This window comes from Schistocerca piceifrons, chromosome 4, assembly GCF_021461385.2.
Source record: "Schistocerca piceifrons isolate TAMUIC-IGC-003096 chromosome 4, iqSchPice1.1, whole genome shotgun sequence".
Classification (NCBI taxonomy): domain Eukaryota; kingdom Metazoa; phylum Arthropoda; class Insecta; order Orthoptera; family Acrididae; genus Schistocerca; species Schistocerca piceifrons.
This window is the reverse complement of record NC_060141.1, coordinates 776,471,312-776,497,583: the sequence shown is the minus strand read 5'-3', so window position 1 is coordinate 776,497,583 and position 26,272 is coordinate 776,471,312.

The window sequence follows — 26,272 nt, the reverse complement described above, 5'->3', positions numbered from 1 at the left end:
CTGATTTAGGTTTTCCGTGATTTCCCTAAATCGTTTCAGGCAAATGCCGGGTTGGTTCCTTTGAAAGGGCACGGCCGATTTCCTTCCCCATCCTTCCCTCACCCGAGCTTGCGCTCCGTCTCTAATGACCTCGTTGTCGACGGGACGTTAAACACCACTAACCTAACCATTCTCCTGATATAGTCGTGGATTTGGTGCTTTTGCATATTCTCAATCTTCTTTTATTGTTGGCTGTGCTTTCGTGACTCATTATGAAGTTTCAGTGAGGTCTTGGTTATTTTTGTTGTGTCCTTCAGCAAAAGAGACCATTACATCCGTTCCGAAATCGCGATATCGCTACATAGTGAGTCTGTGCATCACAGCTGGGTTATACGATGTTAAAATAACTTAGTGACAATCCTAAAGAGTTTCTCAGAACTGTGACCTCTTATAGGTAGAAGAAAACACCAGATTATCGATTTCCGATGCACGCGTGCGTGCGTGATGTCATCGCTGCACTAGACTCTGCTTCAAATTCCATCGTAACCGTACCTTATTCGCAGCCAATCTCGCTAATGCTTACCCCCAGTCACTCTTAGATGAGCGCTCACAGATCTTTGTTGTCATTAATACACCTTTTGATTTCTACAGGCGGCACCCACTTGATATTGACTTGGAATTTCAAAATTTTCCAAAAGTTTCTGAAACATCCGACACAACATATTCCGTCTTCAATGATTTATTAGGATGATTCACTGACACAGGACTTTCCCACCAGGTGCATTTGCAAAATCTCCGTATCCTTTATACGATCCGGAGGAATGCAGGCTTGTGTTCGACTTTGGAGATGTATAGGATTCTTAAACCAGAGGTGAAGTATTTGTGCACTGGCTCCCTAAAGAACGAATCAGACCATCTGATCCGGAAGTCGCCACGATATACTCCTTACAGCAGCCGACAAATTTAGCTGAACTGCAAGCTTTTTTTTTTTTTGGCAAAATCAGCTATCATTTCAAGTACTTAACCCTTGTGGCACACATTGGACAATACATGAATCATCTGCGTGAATCGTGTTTGCATACATGTGGACCCCTGCCTGCGACCGAGCTTTCAACCATGAAAACCAATGCTGAAATTTGTCCCACGCCTCGCGCAGTCCTCTCCCAGTCGCCTGTAGGCTGTGCTTTCGGACACAGTGTCGTTTTCTCTTCCGTAGGTGACCCCCACCACCTTCTGGCCTTTCTCTCCTAGCAGCTGATGCATGCACTGATATTCGGCTACACATATAACAGTCTCGCAATTTTAAATCGATGATCAAGTTTTACGATGTCCAGTATTTCACTGCAAAATTGTCGTACTTTCCATTCTACGACGTCAGGAAACACACCATCCCGTACAGAAGCTTTGGTATTTTTGATGGATGTTTTGCTGCGCAAAATTCCTTCGCTGAAAGGACTATAGAGAGATAAATGTCTGCATCATAATGCAGGGTGTTTCAAAAGAGTGACCTGATTTCAGAATTCGATATTTATTGATAGTTACATCCAACCACCGTGGGATGGTTTGCAAAACACTCACAAAATATTAAAGTTGTAGCTACACTATTGCAAATGTTCTGTGCATCCACCAGAAACAGCACGAACGAAAGTATGTGATAGCTAAAGTCGTTATAAACTTTACTCAGAAGCTATGACGGATGTTGTTCTTCTCTACACTTCTCCCGCGTCGCTAGGTTAAGGGGAGATGAACACTTTCTTTAACATATCCCCACAAGAAAAAACCGCGCGGAGTCTTACCTGGCGATCTTGGAGACCAAGAATGCAGGGCAGAGTCTCGGGGTCCCGGTAACCCTATCCAGCGTTGAGAAACTGACGTACGTTGTTGTGCCAGTGTGGTGGAGCTCCATTATGTGGCAAAATAAAGTCATCAGAGTCCTCCTGAAGTTTTGGAAGAAGCCAATTCTGTAGTATTAGAAAACAGCTCATTTCAGTCACTGTGTTTTCCTCAAAAATGAAGCTACCGTACACTTTTTCACGAGCTATGGCACAGAAACGTTCACTTTAGGTGAGATACTTTATTTGACCGCTGAAATGGTATGTTGCTTCATCACAGAAAATTATCTCTGGTAAAAAAAATATCGTTTTCAATGTCCTCTAGTAGGACACTGCTGATGTCAACACGTTTCCCTTTATCACCAATGCGAAGAGCTTCCACTAATTGTAGTCTACATGGTGTATACACAAAACGACTCCTTAAAAATCGCCAGTACTCTGCTTGAGCAGCGCATACAGTTTGGTAGACTTCGCTCAAACATTTGCCGAACTCTTTGCATCAGACAAAAAATAAAAACACCTACAGCCGTCCTTATGATTATATATTATTTTGTCGCTACCAGTTTCAACTTCTTATTGCGTCATCTTCAAGCTGTTTTTGATGCAATGAAGAGTTGAAACTGGTAGCGACAAAGTAAAATATAATCATAAGGACGGCTGTAGGTGCATTTATTTTTTGTCACTATAGCAAGCGGCCGTCGTCCCAGAGACCTCCTGCTAAAAGGATGGACAGACAAAAGCTTTACATCAGAAGTACGAGGCTGACCTTGGTCCTTACCTTTGCACAAGCATCCTTCCTCTTGAAACTGGCGATAGCAACGACGAATGTATCCGGATGCAGGCCTATCAATGCCAAAACGCCGATGAAAACCACGCTGGACCCACATCATTAACTCTCTCTTTGTAAACTGCAGCACTCATAACGCCTTCTGTTGAGCGGGCGTCATCTTACTTCCGACTGACTTCAAACTTATTTGTGTCACTGAGTGACATACAACAGGGATTTTCTGAAACTCAAGGCCTCGGCCATTCAAACAACACATGTTTCCTTGCCGGCGTGTCTTATGTTTCGTAATCACTGCCGCCAAAATGAGATCATATTTTAAGCACCCTACACTAATTATCCTTAATGTCATATATCACTTCCAATATTTCATACTTTTTAAAAAGCTGAGAAACATTTTCACAATGGGACTGAAAATTACTCCTGAAAAGTGTTCAAGTCATTAACCTTAGCATACCCACAGAGAGGATTGTGGTACATAGATACACATATTTCAACATCTCACACTACTCTATCATTGTTCTGTTTTTTCAGTTATGAAGATCTACCATTACTAAAAGTAATGTTTAAAGTTATATTGCAGTTAGCATTAGCAGTGTACAAATAACAGTATAGCATTAGTGGTCGGGAGAATCCATTCTAATAGTTCGCCCACCTAGCGGAAGTGTTTTATTTGACGTCACTATGGTAACCAGCACATCGATGATGATGAAATGACGATAAGGATAACACAATACCAGTCCCTAAGTGCGTGAAATTAGACCGCGGCAGGAATCGTACTTGAGACCCCATGGACTAGGGGCGGCAAAGCCAATCTGGTTTTTTTTTCAAATTTTTTGTTGATTGTGTCTCCTTCCTGCCCCTTATAGCCCTTCCATTCGTTCACCTTTAGTTACCTTCTCGGCCTGGTTACCCTGCCCTTTATCTCGTTTGTTAAGACGCAATAACTCTACAGGAAAATGGAAAAACATTAACTATCGTAACTATTTCGTTTGATGCAGCAACTTCTTCTTCTCCTTGTTATTTATTTAATTTCATTTTTTCTCAATTATAGATTAGTAGTAAGAAAAACTTCACTTTTCGTGGCACTGAAAAAGTGAAGCAATGATACAGTAAAGTCCCGATTGATGAATAAATGTTTCTTTATCGTTAGAATTTAGAGTAATTTCTCCTTTTTCTGAAAAACTTCACGTTTCTGTTTCTGCTTAAAATCAAACGTATGAGCCTTTGAAAGTGAAAAGATTTATGATATTTCAACTTAAATCAATTGCTTGTTTTTCATAGAAACTGCAGCTCTTGTTTTTTTTTGGGAAGATAAAGACAAAAAAATATAATACACTTCGTCTCCTTCGTCGCAGCATTTTTTCTTCATTTTACTTACATACTGCTTCAAGAATGTAAGCTTCATTTAAAATGCTAGTAACATAACGAGTAAAATGGTTAACTATAAAATAAAACCAGTGGATTCAGCAATCTATGCACTGGTCTTAACATCTGAGATGCAGAGATGCCAATCCATCGTATGATTTTCAAAATTGGTTTGATATTTTCATTTTTTTTTCGACAGTTCATGGTGTGATGTTCTTAGTTCAGACTAAAATTCAGTCAGACCTTGTGCTCCTGACGTAGCGTACGAATTGACCGAACATCCAGATTACCACACTGCTTTTCGTACGGTGTCACAACTTCTTGTATCTCGACTCATTGTGGTGCGTCTGCAGTAGTGATGCAAGTTTTTTGTTGAGTCCATTCTCCGATTCCGCGTTCGTGGTGACAAATGAACCAGTGTATAAATATATCCTCTTGATTAAAATTAATAGAGTTCGGTGAATGCACAAGATGGGTAAAGTATAACTTTTTGCGCACTGGAATTGTTTCATTGACGACTTTTCACCATTCTGTCCTAACATCTGATGTAAGCTGTTTATTGTGGATATTCTTCCAGACCTTCGACGAATTGGGCTTTTAGTCTCCATTATGTTACGGTCGAAACGTTTCTTAATACGTTGGTAGGGGAATCTAGGGAGGTTTGATCCAACTTTTAAAACAGATGTTATAAGCCTATATTTAGGTGATTTTTGTGTAATGCTCCATCTAGTTCCTAAATACGTACAGTACCTACCAGGTTTATAAAAATTTCCTTCATGTCATAAATTTTGCCCAACGGTTGAACTATTGGGCAAAGCTTCCCAACTATGGGAGAACTGACCTGTGGTGAAGGAGGTTTGAACCACTGATGCACAAATGGGAAAATAAGCTAAGTGTACATAAATAAACAAGCAATAACTGTAGTACAGTGTACTAATAACGTCAAGCAAAATAACAGAGCATAAAAAACGTGCTGGAAATGTAATAGTGTACGCTCTCTTACAGGCAAGACATAGCGTTCCACCACTTACAACGGGGATTGTTAATTTTCTAGCATCTCTTAAAATAACTACGCTACGTGACCAGACCAATAGACACCACTAATATAACTATTCTGTGTCTTGAATGTTAGGAAAAAGAAAATAATTTTATTTGGGTGTTCTTCTTCTCAGAAATTTTGATTTCATCGGTGTTTATGAAGTTTAACATTTTCCCAGCATAAATGCCTGCCTCACTTTTCTCACATCAAATTTCACAAGAACGTATTCCAAAGTTTGACGGGCTGTTATTATGCGCAGATCCTTGAAGTCTGGAAACTCTTGAAAATGCTCCTCGTGTTCAGACGTTAGATTTCGTTTGATTGTTTTTGCTTCTTTTACTTAGCAATTCAGCATGCTCCTCGTCAATGGGTGTGTCAGTCAGAATTCTACTGACAAACACCTTCCTAACACTTTCAGTGCTCCTTTCTGAACGTGCTTTAGGAGAAGGTCCGACCACCTCAGGAAATACTAGTATTTACGCTACTTTCTCAGTAGTATGAGAAGAGATTTCTGCAGCACTCTGGTTGCATTTCGTAGGAGTTTCACAAACACCTTCAGATGCTGAAGCATTTACATAGTCCTCCAAAGATATTAACACAACGCATCATTCTCCTTGATAGTGGATGCCACTGCAACGTCTTTCATAGAACAGCGTGCTATTGGATGATCTTCTATGGACGCGGCTGTTGTCGGATGACCTTCTGTAGAAGTGGAGGGATTTGCATGAACCTCCTTAGCAGCTGATGCCACAGTCACCTTATCTGTGGGAGGGGAATTTGTATCCACCGTATGGCCTGTCAGTAACATATGACCCTAAAAATAATCCTCAGTAAAAATATTGGTAGAAAATTGACAAATATCAGTGCAGGCATAACCTTTGTGGTTATTAACTGGGTTAAATGCATGGGGAAACGGTATTCCAACCAAGCTGGGAATTGTATGTATAGAGATCGTCTTCGCAGGATGAGTGCGCATAAAGCTATCAGTTGCTTTACTACAAAACGTCTTACAAAAGACCAAACAGAGCCCTGCCTAGGGGCTGCAATTTATGGCATTGTGAGGTGGCAGGGCAAATAGTGTTATTCTATTATCCTTGGCAATCATTAGGCCTTTTGCAGTCATGTGTGAGACATGATTGTCAATAATAATTAATGTCGGATAGGAAATGTATGTTTTACAGAATTTGATGAAATTTCTCAACGTTCCCGCCAATCATTGATCTAATGTCATGACAATGGAACTCTGAATCTTAAGGAGTACCAAATTTCCTTAAATCACTCACTCTTCTTCTAGTGTAGAGAAATAAAGCTGGCAAAGCTGTACCAGTAGAACTAATAGCACACCAAAGTCTAACTGTTGACCTGACCTTTGAATTTTATTTCTCTCCGTTACTTTCAATTACCTTCTCTAACTGTCGACCTGACCTTTGCATTTTATTTCTCTCCGTTACTTGCAATAATCTTCTCCGGTGGCTGGACTGTGCTCACTCCGGTCTCATCTGCATTATAAATGCTTTCACAACCAAAGGCATGTTTGTCGAAAACCTCACTTACACAAAGAACTCCTTCATTGTTCTTTGGTTGAAAGCGTTGCCTCTTCCTTGGCTAGTAGCTTGTGGCGATCGCCGAGATAATATCTTGTTCCGTTGCATGAAAACAAAGAGGCAGTTGTAACATGCAGCTGCATTGTCTTCCCAGTTGTCTGCATAGTTGAAATTGTTATCGAATTGGGGGGGGGGGGGGGCAGTAGAATATTCACAAACAAATTTTCTAGGCTGAAATGGCATTAAATCATAATTCAACTTGTGGGCCTTAATCAAATAACTCTTTACATCTACTTACTGGTCCATGACAAATATTAGACTAGATATATGCTTTGCTTTGAAGGTAGTTTGCTTGGCACATCTTACTTTCTTACCATACCTTCCCCATATCATTCTGCCGAAACTGATTTCTTTTGCAACCTTTCTGATAATTTCATCTTTTCAAATAGTCTGCTCAACCAATCCATTCATTCCTTCAGTAAAAACCTTAAGAGTGGCATTTTTGCCAGGTTTGCAAATAAAGGGCGCCATGAAGAAATTAACAGAATACCATTAAAACCATAGTAAAATCATACTAATTGTTAGGTCAAACCCCCCTTCCGATTGCAGGTCAAACCTCCATGCCATAGCCTCTTAACAAAACTGTAAAACAAACCGTAACATATTTTCTAAATATTTACTGAATTGCTGTGGGAAACAATAGATAAATAATAATAAAGTAATAGCGTTTATTAGCATCCTGATTGATACTAGTCTCACTTAAGTGTAGACTTCTAAGTGAAATGAAAAATATTCTGTCTGTTCACGGTACGCAAATGAACATTAGCTGTTGCTGTACTATTTCACATAATGGCTTCTCTTTGCATATGTTTCTTTTGAAACGTAATCTCAATATCTACCACTAGATAGCACCACATATCTCCGTTACATAGATGATAAAACGAGAGATGTTCAAACCTCCCATATTGTCCTCTACCATGCTCCAAGAAAGCTGTGTGTTTATTATGTCAGTATTGACAGGAGACACCTGATTTGCTGGTTGAACTGCTTTTAGAAGTATACGTGCCAAGCTGGTCGAGCTGAATTTCGACATTTTAAGGAAATAGTGGAACGCTAATACTTTGCATCTTGCATTAATATCTATGACACTAGTCCCACCTTTCTGTTAGTGTGCTGTATTTTAACTTGAAAATATTTCCACGGTATACGAACTATCCACTAGCTACTGGCTCTGGTACTGCAAAAATGGACGCTTTGTAATACACTTTCGATTAGGTGAAGTCGTTCACTTGTTTTATTTTATAGATCGTATTGAGAATTCTATCGGTGTGTTGCCCTATGCTGGCCCTAACTTTGCTCGACAACGAGTGCCAGTTCTTGGTCTTCATGCTTTCTAGGTCTGGCACTTTACCTTACCCTAGACCAAATATCTTGCTTGCTGTCGGTAACCACTGTTGTTCCTCCAGCAGTAAATCTTTCCCTAAGTTCGCTTCAATTGATCGTGGCCTCAATAGCGGCACAATAAGTGTTTAGTATATGTTTCTTGTGGTATATGTGGTTTTGTGCCGACATAAAAACGCTCAAATCATCTGCAAACATTCGACAAACAGTTTTATTTCCTAATAAGACCAAGCCTGGGAATGAACTGTTAAATATCCAGAAGAAAAGTTTCATCACAATTGTATTAGCGCTATCGATGGTGGACAACCCTGTCGGACTGACAGCTACATGTCGGATACCGCAGTTCATTGCCCATTGATCATGATTTTGTCTGGGTTCCTTGCAAAATGACTGTGATTAGCTGGGAAAATTTGTTGCAAGTAACAAATCTGGGCATTGCATTTAGCAGAATATTGTGAGAGATTCCGCCGAAAGTATTCCAGTAGTCAATAGATATTTCAGAGCAATTTGTGTTATAGGTATCCGTGATGGCTGTTATATGACGGTAGTCTCTCAGGGTATCGGTGATACTGCTTCCAGAGACCTAGCGTATTTGATTATCTCCTATTATGTTTGTCATTACACCCCTTAATGTGGTGTTTACTGATAGAGCCAGTGTTTTGTAGTCAGCGTTCATGAACGTTATCTGTCTAAGAGATTCGGTTTATTTGTTGGTGGCTATTTCATGGATACCAATAAGATGTGAAACGTTTCTCTTTCTGTCTCTCTATGAATGTATAGTGCATTAAAAAGATTCTGTGAGGTAACTGTTCCTCGAAGGTGTCCCTCTGTTTCACGCTGAAGAGAATTACTGATTGTTGTACACTTCCGTGACAGGCGGGAGAAACGTCCATAGACGGCAAATGTAATCAAAAAATTTGAGAAAATGAAGTTAACTATTACTAGTAACAGACGGGAATGAAGCATTCTTTTACGTCGCTGTCCAATAATGTTGCTGGACAGAATTCCATCAGGCCATTGAAACGACTGTCATCGTCATTGCCCGACTGCAACTGACCAATCACCTTAATATTATTCTTACGTAAAGATACACATAAGAAATGGGAAGAAAGGATCGGCTATTCGATCGCAGGATAGCTCGACTTAAAGATATCCAAATAAGTAAAGAAAAACACATAAAGTGTTCGGTCGATTTAACCTCGAACAATTCCTCAGAAATCCTTTATTTACTGTTAACAGAAAAACACAAATATTCATTCACAGGAAACAATGAGGTGTGTTTTTCGAAATAAACTCGACCTGTACACATTAGTTAAATATCATATACTTAACTAAATATAGAGGTACATAGTAGCAGATGCTTACACTTTGTGGTATCCAACAAAGAAAAAGCGCCACAGACTGGCAAGAAGAAATGAAGTGCATAATCATCGCTTGTTTCTTTATCAGTACTACACATTATTCATTTCCGCTTGGCTCTCTTAGCAGATGTCTCTAGACAAACGATATCAGTGTGACTTTACTTAGAAAACATGATTCTTTACATAGAAGGAACAGAAAACAACGTTCTGCTGTAAATTACAGTACCAACACATTTTTATAAATACTATTTTGGAGTCACTTTGGGGACAAGACATATATGTCTTTCATAAATAACGATCATAACTTTTTCTATGGGAGAACCTCGTGGAAGATTGTAGGAAGATGCTGGACATCCATGTGTCTTTGGATATGTTGATTAGCTCTTCTTTAAATATTTCGCAGTACTTGAGGTTATAAGACAGCTGGCATGTCATCTATCGTTGGTGACATACCTTTCGGGCTTCTCAGTAAAGCTACCAGTATTTACCCCTCTGTAAATACTTCGCTGAGAGAACGATCAGTATGTGGTCGAATTCATTCTAAAAATCTGTTTCGACGTTGTCGTCTATGACTACTGCGACAAAAGACTCACCGAAATGTTGCAGTACTCCGCTTTTGATATCAGCCTGCTGTTGTATTGTCTCGTTTCCTATGTTCAGTTATATTGTGTTCTGTCCTTGATGACGTCTGAATGAGACTGTATACAGACCCATTCTGCTCTTGGATAGTACTGTCAGCTGTTGACATCACTTTGAGACCCTATAATTTTTTTTTGTCTGCATTGAGATTATCTGTGCTTCAACCTGCTATTAATGATTATATCTCCTGTATTTTGTTACATTCCTCATAGACACATGCTATAAAATTCCTCCTCAGTTTTTTCCCACCCACATTGATGGAATCATTTTGTTTAACCAACCTCCTTGGATTGCGTTTTATATGCTCCGCCCCCCCCCCCCCCCTCCAATTTAGCTTACTGTGTCATTTCTGTATTTTAGTGAAGGAGGACTCCTATGTTTCCAGTGCCAAATTCTTAATTACTCGTCATTGAGTAAGGTATTTAACTTATAGTATTCTTTCCAAGTCGTTTGCATCTGGAAATTGATAATGTTAATGTAACCGTAGTTATCGGAAAAATTTACAGATCAGATATCTGATTTATTGACGTCACGTAATATGTTATATATGATGTAATTTCGCTCTGCTCTGCTCGTTGAATAACTAGTGACGTAGATGTACAGTAATGAGTGTGCGTTTGTAGGCTCCCAGGCGTAAATCACATTTAAAAAATAAAGTACGATTCAGAGTTCTACACATCCGTTGAAATTTGCTTTTTCGGCTGTTCTGCTTATAACACAGTTCAGATCAACAGCAAACACGACTACGCTCTACGTCGTTAGGAAAACAGTCTTAAGGTGCTGCCCCGTCTCCATAAACTATTTCAATTTTATTTTTTTTGAAGTCGTAAGTCTTGTGACCGATTTGATGCGGCAAATGTTCAAAGGTGTGTGAATTTCTAAGGGACCAAACTACTGAGGTCATCGGTCCCTAGACTTACACACTAATTAAGCTAACTTACTCTAAAGACAGCACACACATCCATGCCCGAGGGAGGACTCGTACCTCCGAGCCACGAATTCCTCTCATGTGGCAACCTCAAAAGGTACCACTTGTAACTTACTTCCATAATTATTTGCTGGATGTATTCCAATCTCTGTCTTCCTCTGCGGTTTTTGCCCCCTACAAATCCCTCTAGTACCATGGAAGCCATTCCGTGATGTTTTGACAGATGCCCTACCATCCTGTCACTTCTCCTTCTCTCTGTTTTCCCACATATTTGTTTCCTCTCCGATTCTGTGCAGAACTTCCTCATTCCTTACCTTATCAGACCACCCAGTTTTCAACATTCGTGTGCAGCACCACATCTCAATTTCTTCGATTCTCTTCTGCTCCGGTTTTTCCATAGTCCGTGTTCCACCATCATACAATGCTGGGCTTCAGGCGTACATTCTCAGAAAGTTCTTCCTGAAATTAAGGCCTGTATTTGACACAAGTAGACTTCTCATGGCCAGGAATGCCCGTCTTGCCATAGCTGGTCTGCTTCTGATGTCCTCCTTGCGCCGTCCGTCATTGATTATTTTGCTACCTAGGTAAAAGAATTCCTTAACTTCATCCAATTCGTGTCCATCAAGTTCCTCGCTGTTCTCATTTCTACTACTTCTCATTACTTTCCTCTTTCTTCAGTTTCCATCCATATTCTGTACTTATTAGATTGTTCATTCTATTCGTCATATCATGTAATTCTTCTACACTTTCTCTCGGGATAGCAATGTCATCAGTGAATCTTATCATTGATATCTTTTCACCATGAATTGGTTCTTCAGTGTACAGATTGAAGAGAGAGAGGGGGGGGGGGGGGGGGGAAGGCTACAACCCTGTCTTACAACCTTTTTAATCCTAGTCCTTCGTTCCTACTCGTCTACTCTTATCATTCCCTCTTGGTTCGCGTACGTAATGTATATTACCCGTCTCTCCCTATAGCTTACATCTATTTTTCTCAGAAAATAGAACATCTTGCATGATTTTATTTTATCGTACGTTTTGTCGACAAATCCTTTGAATTTCTTGATTTTTCTTTAGTCTTGCTTCCACTGTCAACCGCAACATCAGACTTGCCTCTCAGGTGCCTCTACCTTTCCTAAAGCCATACTAATCGTCACTTAGCAGATCCTCAATTTTCTTTTCCATTCTTCTGTATATTATTCTTGTTAGCAACTTGGATGCGTGAGCTGTTAAGCTAATTATGCGATAATTCTCACACATGACAGCTCTTGTAGTCTTCGAAACTGCGTGGATGATGTTTTTCCGAAAGTCAGATGGAATATCGCCAGACTGACACATTCTACATACCAACGTGAAGTGTCTTTTCGTTGTCACTCCCCCCCCATGATTTTGGGAATTCTTATAGAATGTTATCTACCCCTTCTGCCTTATTTGATCTTAAGTCGTCCAGCGCTCTCTTAAATTCTTATCCTAATACTGGGTCCCCTATCTCTTCTAAATCGACTCCTATTTCTTTATGTATCACACCAAACAAATTTTCCACCTCATAGAGGCTTTCAGTGTACGCTGCTCCTTCCACCTATCTGCCCTCTCCCCTGCATTTAACAGTGGAATTCCCGTTGCACTCTTTACGCTACCACCCTTGCTTTTAATGTCACCGAAGGTGTTTTTGACTTTCCTATATGCTGAGGTAGTCCTTCCGACAATAATTACTTTTTCGATTTCTTCACATTTTCATGAAGCCATTTCGTCTTAGCTTCCTGGGACTTCCTATTTATTTCATTCCTCGGGGACTTGTATTTCTGCATTGCTGAATTTCCCTGAGCATCTTTCTACTTGCCTCTTTCATCCATCAACTGAAGTATTTCTTCCCTTACCCATGGTTTCTTCGGTATTACCTTCTTTGCACCTATGTTTCTCTTTCCAACTACTGTGGTTGCCCTTTTTAGAGATGTCCATTCCCATTCAACTGTACTGCCTACAGAGCTATTCCTTATTGCTGTATATACAGGCTCACAGAACTTCAAGCGTGTCTCGTCACCCCTTAGTACCTACATATCCCACTTCTTTGGGTACTGATTCTTCTTTACTAAACTCTTGAAATTCAGCCTTCTCTTCATCATTACTATTTCGTGATGTTATTACAAAAGTCAATTAGTCTTTCTCCTCTCTCATTCCTTGTCCCAAGACCACATTCTCCTATAACCTTATCTTCTACACTTTCCTTTACGACTGCATTCCAGTTCCTCATGACCATCACATTTTCTTCTCCTTTCATCTATTGTACTACGGTATCAATATTCTCATATGCTTTCTCTATCTCTTCAGCTTACGATATCGGCATGTATACCTGAACTATCGTAGACGGTGTTGGTTTCCTACCGATTTTGACAAGAACTATCATATCACTGATCTGTTCACTGTGACACACTCTTTGCCCTACCTTTCTATTCACAACGAATCCTACTCCTGTTATACCATTTTCTGCCGCTGCTATTACTCTATACTCGTTGACCAGAAATCCTTGTCTTTTTTGCATTTCACTTCACTGACCCCTACTACATAGATTGAGCCTTTGCGTTTCCGTTCCCAGATTTTCTAACTTCCCTGCCAAACTCAAACTTCTGTCATTGCACGCCCCGACTAGTAGAACGCTATCCGTCCATTGATTATTAAATCTTTTTCTCGTGGTCACCTCCCCCTTGACAGATCCGAACAGGGGCTATTGCGGGACCTTTGTAAATGGAGAGATCATAATGACACTTTTTCGATTACAGGCTACGTGTTCTGTGGATACATATTATGTGTCTTTAATGCAGTGGTTTCCATTGCCTTCTGCATCCTCAAGTCGTGGATCATAGCTTGATTCTTCCGCCTTAAGGGGCAGTTTCCCACCCCAAGAGCCAGATAGTGCCCTGAAGCTGTATCCGCTTCTCCGCCCTCTATGATATGGTTGTTGGCAGAATGAGGTTGACTTCATATGCCAGAAGTCTTCAACCACCAATACTGATTATCAATCACACTTTAATCGGTGGCGGGTTTCGAACCCAGTACCGAGTACGTTATGATTGCCAGTGAGTGACGCTACCCCGAGACCACGGAGTCTAGGGGTACGAAGTTCATATCTTCTGGTGTTCTTGAAGTCCGTTTGCCGCTTAAAAATCAAGTTTGTCATTTGAGTACGGCCTTTTGTTAATATCGCCACAACTGCAGTTTCAGATCTGTTGAGAATGACGTTACGTCCTAGACATTCGCCTAGCTAAGTAGTTTCGTGTCTCTGCGGTAATTCCAAATCTATTGAAGTTGGGTGTAAGAACCGTTACAGATAGTTCAATTTTAACATAATTGATATTTAATTTAAATAATTATGAAAAATCCCCCCCCCATGAACCATGGACCTTGCCGTTGGTGGGGAGGCTTGCGTGCCTCAGCGATACAGATAGCCGTACCGTAGGTGCAACCACAACGGAGGGGTATCTGTTGAGAGGCCAGACAAACGTGTGGTTCCTGAAGAGGGGCAGCAGCCTTTTCAGTAGCTGCAAGGGCAACAGTCTGGATGATTGACTGATCTGGCCTTGTAACAATAACCAAAACGGCCTTGCTGTGCTGGTACTGCGAACGGCTGAAAGCAAGGGGAAACTACAGCCGTAATTTTTCCCGAGGGCATGCAGCTTTACTGTATGATTACATGATGATGGCGTCCTCTTGGGTAAAATATTCCGGAGGTAAAATAGTCCCCCATTCGGATCTCCGGGCGGGGACTACTCAAGAGGATGTCGTTATCAGGAGAAAGAAAACTGGCGTTCTACGGATCGGAGCGTGGAATGTCAGATCCCTTAATCGGGCAGGTAGGTTAGAAAATTTAAAAAGGGAAATGGATAGGTTGAAGTTAGACATAGTGGGAAATAGTGAAGTTCGGTGGCAGGAGGAACAAGACTTCTGGTCAGGTGACTACAGGGTTATAAACACAAAATCAAATAGGGGTAATGCAGGAGTAGGTTTAATAATGAATAGGAAAATAGGAATGCGGGTAAGCTACTACAAACAGCATAGTGAACGCATTATTGTGGCCAAGATAGATACGAAGCCCACGCCTACTACAGTAGTACAAGTTTATATGCCAACTAGCTCTGCAGATGACGAAGAAATTGAAGAAATGTATGATGAAATAAAAGAAATTATTCAGATTGTGAAGGGAGACGAAAATTTAATAGTCATGGGTGACTGGAATTCGAGTGTAGGAAAAGGGAGAGAAGGAAACATAGTAGGTGAATATGGATTGGGGGACAGAAATGAAAGAGGAAGCCGCCTGGTCGAATTTTGCACAGAGCACAACATAATCATAACTAACACTTGGTTTAAGAATCATGAAAGAAGGTTGTATACATGGAAGAACCCTGGCGATACTAAAAGGTATCAGATAGATTATATAATGGTAAGACAGAGATTTAGGAACCAGGTTTTAAATTGTAAGACATTTCCAGGGGCAGATGTGGACTCTGACCACAATCTATTGGTTATGACCTGTAGATTAAAACTGAAGAAACTGCAAAAAGGTGGGAATTTAAGGAGATGGGACCTGGATAAACTAAAAGAACCAGAGGTTGTACAGAGATTCAGGGAGAGCATAAGGGAGCAACTGACAGGAATGGGGGAAATAAATACAGTAGAAGAAGAATGGGTAGCTTTGAGGGATGAAGTAGTGAAGGCAGCAGAGGATCAAGTAGGTAAAAAGACGAGGGCTAGTAGAAATCCTTGGGTAACAGAAGAAATATTGAATTTAATTGATGAAAGGAGAAAATATAAAAATGCAGTAAGTGAAACAGGCAAAAAGGAATACAAACGTCTCAAAAATGAGATCGACAGGAAGTGCAAAATGGCTAAGCAGGGATGGCTAGAGGACAAATGTAAGGATGTAGAGGCCTATCTCACTAGGGGTAAGATAGATACCGCCTACAGGAAAATTAAAGAGACCTTTGGAGATAAGAGAACGACTTGTATGAATATCAAGAGCTCAGATGGAAACCCAGTTCTAAGCAAAGAAGGGAAAGCAGAAAGGTGGAAGGAGTATATAGAGGGTCTATACAAGGGCGATGTACTTGAGGAAAATATTATGGAAATGGAAGAGGATGTAGATGAAGATGAAATGGGAGATATGATACTGCGTGAAGAGTTTGACAGAGCACTGAAAGACCTGAGTCGAAACAAGGCTCCCGGAGTAGACAATATTCCATTGGAACTACTGACGGCCGTGGGAGAGCCAGTCCTGACAAAACTCTACCATCTGGTGAGCAAGATGTATGAAACAGGCGAAATACCCTCAGACTTCAAGAAGAATATAATAATTCCAATCCCAAAGAAAGCAGGTGTTGACAGATGTGAAAATTACCGAACTATCAGCTTAATAAGTCACAGCTGCAAAATACTAACACGAATTCTTTACAGACGAATGGAAAAACTAGTAGAAGCCAACCTCGGGGAAGATCAGTTTGGATTCCGTAGAAACACTGGAACACGTGAGGCAATACTGACCTTACGACTTATCTTAGAAGAAAGATTAAGGAAAGGCAAACCTACGTTTCTAGCATTTGTAGACTTAGAGAAAGCTTTTGACAATGTTGACTGGAATACTCTCTTTCAAATTCTAAAGGTGGCAGGGGTAAAATACAGGGAGCGAAAGGCTATTTACAATTTGTACAGAAACCAGATGGCAGTTATAAGAGTCGAGGGACATGAAAGGGAAGCAGTGGTTGGGAAGGGAGTAAGACAGGGTTGTAGCCTCTCCCCGATGTTGTTCAATCTGTATATTGAGCAAGCAGTAAAGGAAACAAAAGAAAATTTCAGAGTAGGTATTAAAATTCATGGAGAAGAAATAAAAACTTTGAGGTTCGCCGATGACATTGTAATTCTGTCAGAGACAGCAAAGGACTTGGAAGAGCAGTTGAATGGAATGGACAGTGTCTTGAAAGGAGGATATAAGATGAACATCAACAAAAGCAAAACAAGGATAATGGAATGTAGTCTAATTAAGTCGGGTGATGCTGAGGGAATTAGATTAGGAAATGAGACACTTAAAGTAGTAAAGGAGTTTTGCTATTTGGGGAGCAAAATAACTGATGATGGTCGAAGTAGAGAGGATATAAAATGTAGGCTGGCAATGGCAAGGAAAGCGTTTCTGAAGAAGAGAAATTTGTTAACATCCAGTATTGATTTAAGTGTCAGGAAGTCATTTCTGAAAGTATTCGTATGGAGTGTAGCCATGTATGGAAGTGAAACATGGACGATAAATAGTTTGGACAAGAAGAGAATAGAAGCTTTCGAAATGTGGTGCTACAGAAGAATGCTGAAGATTAGATGGGTAGATCACATAACTAATGAGGAAGTATTGAATAGGATTGGGGAGAAGAGAAGTTTGTGGCACAACTTGACCAGAAGAAGGGATCGGTTGGTAGGACATGTTCTGAGGCATCAAGGGATCACCAATTTAGTATTGGAGGGCAGCGTGGAGGGTAAAAATCGTAGAGGGAGACCAAGAGATGAATACACTAAGCAGATTCAGAAGGATGTAGGTTGCAGTAGGTACTGGGAGATGAAAAAGCTTGCACAGGATAGAGTAGCATGGAGAGCTGCATCAAACCAGTCTCAGAACTGAAGACCACAACAACAACAACATGAAAAATCCACCTCGATTGCAGAAACTACCTAGGTTTCAGCGTGGGTAACCACGCCTTCCTCAGAACAAAAATAAAACAGCTTGCTTAAATAGGCAAAGTCAAAGGCTAAAATCAACACCTACAGCAGCAAGACCCCATGAAAAATTATTTTACAAGTACATGGTATACAGGTGTTGATTTTAGCCTTTGACTATGCCTATTTAGGCAAGCTGTTTTATATTTGTTCTGAAGAAGGCGTGGTTATCCACGCTGAAACCTAGGTACACACCAGGTAGTTTGTGCAATCGAGGCGGATTTTTCATAATTATTTCGATACTAACGATTGCTGACGCGCTGCAATGCTGAAAGTTCTTATGATATTTTATTGATATTTAAAATGTAATTTTTTTAACTTTTGTAGGTCGTTAATATCTTCAGTGTTGCTGAATTATTTTTTCTCAGTTCCAGGGTCGTCTTTGTTACTGATCTTGTAATTGGTCTGGATTTTGAACCAAGGTTAGGCTTCGGCTTGGTTCTATTTGATCCTACAGTCCCTTTTCTAGGTCAGAAAATAAAGCTTTACGATTCCTTAGGTTGAGTTCAAGATGGAATTTTCTACTGGGATAGACTTGTTTAACATGATCTGTAGTATTACAGATGGTACACGCTGGTTGTTGTTCCATGTATTTGTTGTGTGCTTAATAGCCTCCAGTACTCATTTCGGACTTGACTTATCCTATTCCATTTGAGACGCGGAACGGATAATAAACTTTCCAGACTTTGTACCGAATTGCATGAGAATTTTCATAAAGTTGCTATTTGAGTTTTATTTCTGGGTCCTACCTTTTGGATGTTCAAGACACGCACATTTGCTAAGTTGTCTTCGACTGGATTAACCGTAAACTTAGCGACACTTCCTAATGTTAACACAAAGTGACGGCAAAGCCCCCGGATTACTGCCTCGTGCACTATGTTCGAGCAAATATTCAAATAACAGGAAGAATAGTTAGCATTAAGTTGCAGACTAATTATGTCTCTTGTTTCATGCAGGGTGTTATCCATATCTGGATCCCCAGACCTGTTGGTGACTCGTCGTCCTGGGCGAATTCGAGTCTCACAGTACTCTTCCGGGTGCAGCATTACATTGATATTATAATTTATACTTCAGCACGCACTTACGTGAGCGAAAATAACGCCACTTTTTGCATAACGCAGCTGTGTAGTACACGAGTCAAACGTCTTTTAAACACTGACTGCAGAGCATGCAAGTAGACGCAATGTGACTGACCGCTACGATCGCCGAAGCGGAACGCGGAAGGAGCTGCGGACGTACAAAATTCTTTCGTATTGTCGTTTTTGGAGCACGGAATAAACAGAAACATTTGACAGTAAAGTAGCACTTTTGATACTGTACACATTCGCGAAATTAACGTTATGTAGGAAATGAAGATGTATGGTTCTTCTCCACTGACCTCCAGAAGCTATTAGTGGACGTTTCACTTCGACTTCATCTATGTGTTTCGTGGGATAACACAAGCTTTCAGTTTTCATCATCTCCGTTGCATAAAAGGAATGCCGTAGTATATATTATTATTATTATTATTATTAGAAAAACTACGGTAATGCAACCTCATGTAGGCTTCTGTGTGACGAAAACTTACTGCATTCTACATCAGACGCATTTACTCATCAAAGGTGCTTTCCTAGTGGCCTTGCATTCAGACAAAGTTGTTACCTCTCTCCATTAACGTAATACAATTATAGCCCAACTAGTCGTGCTGCTCAGCCTTCTAGCCTGTGGAATACCATCGACGTCTCACATCTGTCCTCTTCCTTGGGGAAAACTCTGAACTACGTACCCAATGAGGTAGCTCCAAGAGGACTGCACCAAAAATACATGCCTATCTCGAGACGTCAGGTCATGGTTTGTCGCACTTTTCGTTACATCTGTCTCCAAGATGAAGCACAGTGATCCCCATTAGTCCGATCATTTTCAGTTCCATTGGCTGTTAGATATGAAGAACTCTGTTAGTTCGTCAGTACTGCCCTGTAGTACAAGCTGCATTAATTACTATTCGCACCTGTTGCACACAGGTTTCAACTTTATAAATAGCAACATAGAATTATAATAACGTAGCAAGCAAACATTTACGCTAATTGAAGCTAAACATTGGCAACTTGGATGTACCCTTAGAGTAAATCGTTCGTATCTCTAATAACGTTAAAGATACTTTAATAAAATACGGTCGTTAGTATGTGTTTTTATTTATGTACGGAAGAGGATCCCGATAATATTTTGTCGGTGAGTAATATTGTTGAATACGCAGGGCTCATATCGTTAATTGTTCGCTGAAATAAGAAAAAGGCAGACATCAAAGGATATCTCTTCGGGTTAACTTAATATGGGACAATCTGTAACGCTTCGCATTACGCTACACAATGCTTTTGAAAATACTTAACGTATGGATCGAAGATGTGTCAAGAAACCCGTTCCAGAAATATACAGCCTGCTATTACATGTAACGTTAGTCGCATAAAAATAATTAAGGGCCGTATTAACTCTATACACCTGTGTGTATAAACACGAAAATGGCACATACACTCATAACTTGAAATCATATTACTTCTTACTGCTGTGTCATCTTAGTATAGCATTGTAGCATTTTGTATTATTCAACACTTTAGTGCATGTGTGTTTGTGTGAGAGAGAGATTGTGTGAGCAGTGACCATTAAAAGAAAATGAATAAACAGTGAGTATCCATTTTCTGAGAACACTGGTTAATTACTTTATGAACATCTACATAGAAAAAAGCAATGTACGCGACACATAAATTCTTCATCAACTAATTTCGTCTGTAATACTAAGGCTGCAGAAACATTAACTTTTCACTTTGTATAATGACGGTATTGTACATATTGAAAGGGTACAGTACTGCCTGACATTGAAAATAGGTACAACATACTTCATTATTTTTGTCAGAACAACACTTTTTTTTAAAAAATAACTCAATTTCAATTAATACAGCGAAGCCGGATACCAGTGTGGGAAAGAATGACAATTTATTTATTTAATTGATCACATGTGCACTCCCTCAAAATAAATCCCTACATCCAGTTTGGTGCGATCTGTGAAATGAATGAATGTATGGTCGTCTGCTAACTGCAGATAGTGAATGTGAATATATGATCATCATTGAGACGATCCTTTGGCCACCTTTGGTGGGACCACAGAGATGAAATTTACCTGAGCTTTGAGCGCCTGAAATGTGGCTGACCAATACGGTAGCAAGGTGCTCCCCCACTTCGACAGAGGTGCGAGAGGACCTGGAAAACGGCCATGTTTCAGCACTCTGCCGCTGGATCTTGTGCTGTTAAGACCTGTCTTAGTTGTGCTCCGTAAAGACAAAAGGGTGGAGACATGGTATGCATGTGGAATATTTAAGAGTAGTTTGAAATAATAATGTCTTTATTTCAGGAACTTTTGTGGGTAGAATTAAATGTCAGGCAGGTAATATTAATGGGATCGTAGTAATCTTCGAAAGTGACCAATGGTCTCAATGAAACCACGTGTAGCAATAAGTTGAAATACTTCCTTGTGCTTAAGTTAAGCTGAATTACTAGCGTGTGTACTATAAGTTGAAATACTTAAGAAATGGCGTGTGCAGGACTTGAAATTAGAGACGAGTACTTCCACGTGGTGAGTGCTGTGTGAGTCTCAATCTGTGCATGAGACAAAGGATAAAGAGAAGTACTCGTCCATGGTATCAGTTGAGGACTCGTGTGTGTGATGAATATGTTCTTAATATTACTTTGCGAGATATGTTTCCGTGTGACGCTTGATTCAAACTATAATACTCTGAGAGAGAAGCGAGGTGAGTCAGCCGTCTATCCAGCAACGCCACATGGCTTGCATTGCACAGGAAGACATGCTTATATCTCCAGAGTTCATAGTAGGAAAGTAGAATTACGAAGTGGGGCAGTGTCGTGTGAAACTGGGATAAATACTAATTGAAGTGGGAAAGCTGAAAGTGATAGTGTTGTGACTATTTATTGTATTGTATTCCATGTTGTAGTGTGGTGTATGTCATGTAATTTGGGTATGTGTGGTTTGCATGGGAGAGTAGCCAGGTAGTTTCAAAAGATTAGTGGGTTATGCTTGTTCCTCCTGTACCGCTCTATCTGGAGGAAAGTATCGTAATAATGCTTGTGAGAGTCGATGTGTGAGATATAATAAAAGATCCACCATCCTATCCAGAAAGTGCACGGTAGTGTTAAATAATTACGAGACCATAAGGTAGAGAATCACCAATGTAAAGCCATGCCAACTGGGTGGAGTTTCTCATGTGTTATTGTTGTAGGTTATAGAATTTGTGTGTTTAGGTTATAGAAGTTATCGGAATAAATAAGATAGTGAAAATAAAAAGATTGGTGGACTTCCCCTTCGAATTGTATGTTGTCATGATATCCAGAATTTATAATGAGTGCGCCACTCATATTCAGTGCGATGGCCACGTGTTGATAAAAGCCGTTAAATAAAAAAATAAAAAAAAGTGGTATTGCCAGTGCGTAGTGAACAGTCAGAGTTCTGTAAATTACTGATAGTCAGATGTGCGTTTCCGTTGCGTATTATTCATACAGGAGGATAATTTGTAACTTTATTGTGAGTACGAGAGTTCATATTACTCGATAAATAAGAATGAATCCACTCGCTTGGCAGACCACTCATCTTGCAGGCCTGACTGCTTGATGCCACAGTATGAGCAAGGCATGTGGGTGCCTCTCAATATGATTGTGAAAACGTAACTATACCACTATGTGTCCTACCCAAGAATCAGTCATAAAGTGTTAAAGGGGAACGCAGGTTCACCATAATATTAAGCATAGCACTTTTCGGGCAGCTTGAACCACCTGGAAAAAAATTATTCACAGCTTAATGAAAGAAACTTCTGGAAGGTTATTTACCTCCCCGAGAAAACCAGTAATTTGTAGATACTTATACGTTTCACGTTCCTAAATAAAACTTCTGTTTCAGCTGTGTACAAAAAAACTAACACATGTATGAAAAGCGAAAACAGCCACCCAACTACTGGACCGGTGAATCGGCAATGAAGTACATTCCTAATGCGTTACGCCACGGATTAAAAACTAATTGCAACCAAATAACCGCTATGAATACAAAATTTTGCATTTACATCTGCGGTGAAAACACCTGCGGATGAGTCTACGGTATTCATTTGAAGCATAATAATGCAAATTTTTTTTTGTTCCTCCAATTTTTGCTGTTTCGTTTACGTATTGCTATTGTTTGCCTAATGCGGTTTTTTAATCTCTACCGACAAATTTCCGAAATACGCAACAGACAGTCGTGTATAGATAGCCTACTTGTGTGCGCACTGTGTGGGCGAAGACGTGTGTGTGTGTGTGCGCGTTAGGATGAGTAAGTCTGTGTGTGTGTGTGTGTGTGTGTGTGTGTGTGTGTGTGTGTGTGTGTGTGTGTGTGTATCTGAGTGCATTAGACATTTGAAACGTTACTCTATGGATCTTTTACGAAGATAATCGACATACAGTGTCTTGTTCAAATGTGTGGGAAATCTTATGGGACTTAACTGCTAAGGTCATCAGTGCCTAAGCTTACACACTAATTAAGCTAAATTATCCTAAGGACAAACACACACACACCCATGCCCGAGGGAGGTCTCGAACCTCCGCCGGGACCAGCCGCACAGTCTATGACTGCAGCGCCCAAGACCGCTCGGCTAATCCCGCGCGGTTACAGTGTGTTCCCAGAATGCTCTTACTCATTGTTGAAATGCGAATATCCATTTGGAATTTACGGATCATGAGACAGAAGATGAAGACTATGGGAAAGGTGTACAATGGATTACGTGACATGATAAATTGTAACGAGACATCGGTAAAAGAAGTAATCACCTATCTTCAAAGCACGACTACACATGACAGCCGAAGTTAGCATGATAACAGCGGTAGACACATGCAAACAAGCAAATCTTCTTCATGAAGAGTAATCTCAAGAAATGTGTTCTGGCACACAATTAAGCTTATTTGTCTCTACATTGACCTCTCATTTTGAGTATAATACTATTCTCAAGAGACCTATCTAACAGGAAAGATTGTCTTGCCTGCCTAACTTCACAGTCCGCATTCGTAATAACTTATAGACAACTTAGAACACATGACGTCTACTAAACTCTCAAAACCAAGCCTAGTTAGTTAGATTTCGCAGGATGTACATATTCATATACCTAAGAAAAGCCGTTACAGTAAACAGGGCGATGTCAGTAATTTCGTTCTTCCACGTTGAAATATAGCACGTTAGCAACTGTAACGTTGGATTCCTTGGTTTGGGTTTATCACCTCCTCCTCTCCTTCCCCTCTCCCAAGCCTTCTGGTTGCGCCGTTGTAAGAGGTCGGTTTCAGTGTTAGGAGACTGCCACAGCTCGTTGCATACTACCAAGCGAAGAATATTTTAGGGCTGTGTTTTGAGACAAGCTAGTAAATGGTTGATCGTAGGGAAGTACTCCTTGAGTATATGTATACATTTAATTTTCCAAACTACAGTCTCAACTCCAAACTACAAAAATGATTTATTTTTATGTTTCCTTGTTCAAATCGACGTCTGTTTACAGCTCGACCGATTTATTATGAATTCGGGCGGATGAGGAACCGCTGATAGGGGAGGTAAGGATTCTGTAATAGATATGGCACTTCAAGCTTCCGCAGTGGATCTACTGACTATATTTCTTTCGACCTGCCGCCGAACTACTCGTAATATTTACGGGAGGGAATTGTTTGTATCTCCATATTGTCCAATTGTTGCCACTGACTAGAGACGATGTCGACCTAGTTAGTTCCGGACGGGTGACGAAATGCCACGAACCCAGCAGTGGCATTCTAGCACCTAAACTGGGTAAAAGATACTGCTGCCGATCACGTTGTGGTCGGAAAATTAAAAGCTACTGGATTCTCCAGTACGCGGCGGTGGAACGTGGGTGTTGCAGACTGTACGGAACCATACCTTAAAAAGTGGACTGAAATTACCTTCTTAGTATCCCATTAAAACGATTAGTGGAATGGGAGAGCACTTTAAGAACTCCACACGACATTTCAATGAAAGAACTGCTCACGCCAGCAAACGCTAAAATTCGCACTTTCGATTACTAATTCCATCTGAGGGAGACGACGAGATACACTGACCTGGCAAAAGTCATTTGATACATTCCAATATCGTTTCGGCCGGCCGCGGTGACCGAGCGGTTCTAGGCGCTACAGTCTGGAACCGCGAGACCGCTACGGTTGCAGGTTCGAAACCTGCCTCGGGCATGGATGTGTGTGATGTCCTTTGGTTTGTTAGGTTTAAGTAGTCCTAAGTTCTAGGGGACTTATGACTTCAGATGTTAAGTTCCATAGTGCTCAGAGCCATTTGAACTATTTTGAACCTCCTATCGCCGGGCGTATTGCAGCAACTCGACGTGGCATGGATTCAACAAGTCGTTCGAAGTCCACTGCAGAAGTACTGAGTCATGACGCCTCTACAGGTTTCCATAATTGCGAAAGTATTGCCGGTGCCGGACTTTTGTGCACGAACCGACCTCCCACTTATCTCCCATGAATGTTCGATGGGGTTCATGTCGGGCGGTTTCTGTAGCCACATCATTCGCTACAATTGTCCAGAACGTTCTTCAAACAAATCGCGAACAATTGTGGCCCGGTGACATGGCGCGCTGTAATCCTTAAAAATTCCATCGTAATTTGGAAACACGACGTCCATTAACGGCTGCAAATGGTGTCCAGTGGGTCGCACACAGCTGTTTCCAGTCTATGATCGGTTTCGTAGGATACTAGGACTCCACCCATTCCATGTAAACCCACCACCAGCTTGCACAGCGCCTTGTTGACAACTTCGGTGCACGACGGTGTGCGATCGGCAGCAACCGCGATCCCTACCGTCAGCTGCTACCAAAAAAATCGGGACTCGTCTTACCAGGCCACGGTGTTCCAGTCGTATAGATTCCAACCGAAATGGTCACCAGTCCATGAGAGGCGCTGCAGGCGATGCCGTGCTGTTACAACGCTACCTCCCCAGCACGAAGTGACGGCGCTATCGACTAGCACCTGGTACCCTCCACATCCGTTACGCCTAACGTTCCGCAGCTGTAATTACTTTTGGAGGAATAGCGCAACGCTATGGACCTCCGTTCGCACCTGGAAATTCAGTATTGCCAGTTGTGTTGGTCAGCAGCAGCAGCCAATATTAATAAAGAGCGCAGTTCAAGGCTGTATTCAGATGGAATCCTAAGTCCTGTTTAAGAGGTTATCCGCGATGGAAATACGTTGTTGTTTTTGTTGTTGTCTTCAGTCCTGTGACTGGTTTGATGCAGCTCTCCATGCTACTCTATCCTGTGCCAGCTTCTTCATCTCCCAGTACTTACCGCAACCTACACCCTTCTGAATCTGCTTAGTGTATTCATCTCTTGGTCTCCATCTACGATTTTTACCCTCCACGCTGCCCTCCAATGCTAAATTTGTGATCCCTTGTTGACTCAGAACATGTCCTACCAACCGGTCCTTTCTTCTTGTCAAGTTGTGCCACAAACTCCTCTTCTCCCCAATACTGTTGAATACCTCCTCATTAGTTATGTGGTTTATCCATCTAATCTTCAGCATTCTTCTGCAGCACCACATTTCAAAAGCTTCTATTCTCTTCTTGTCCAAACTATTTATCGTC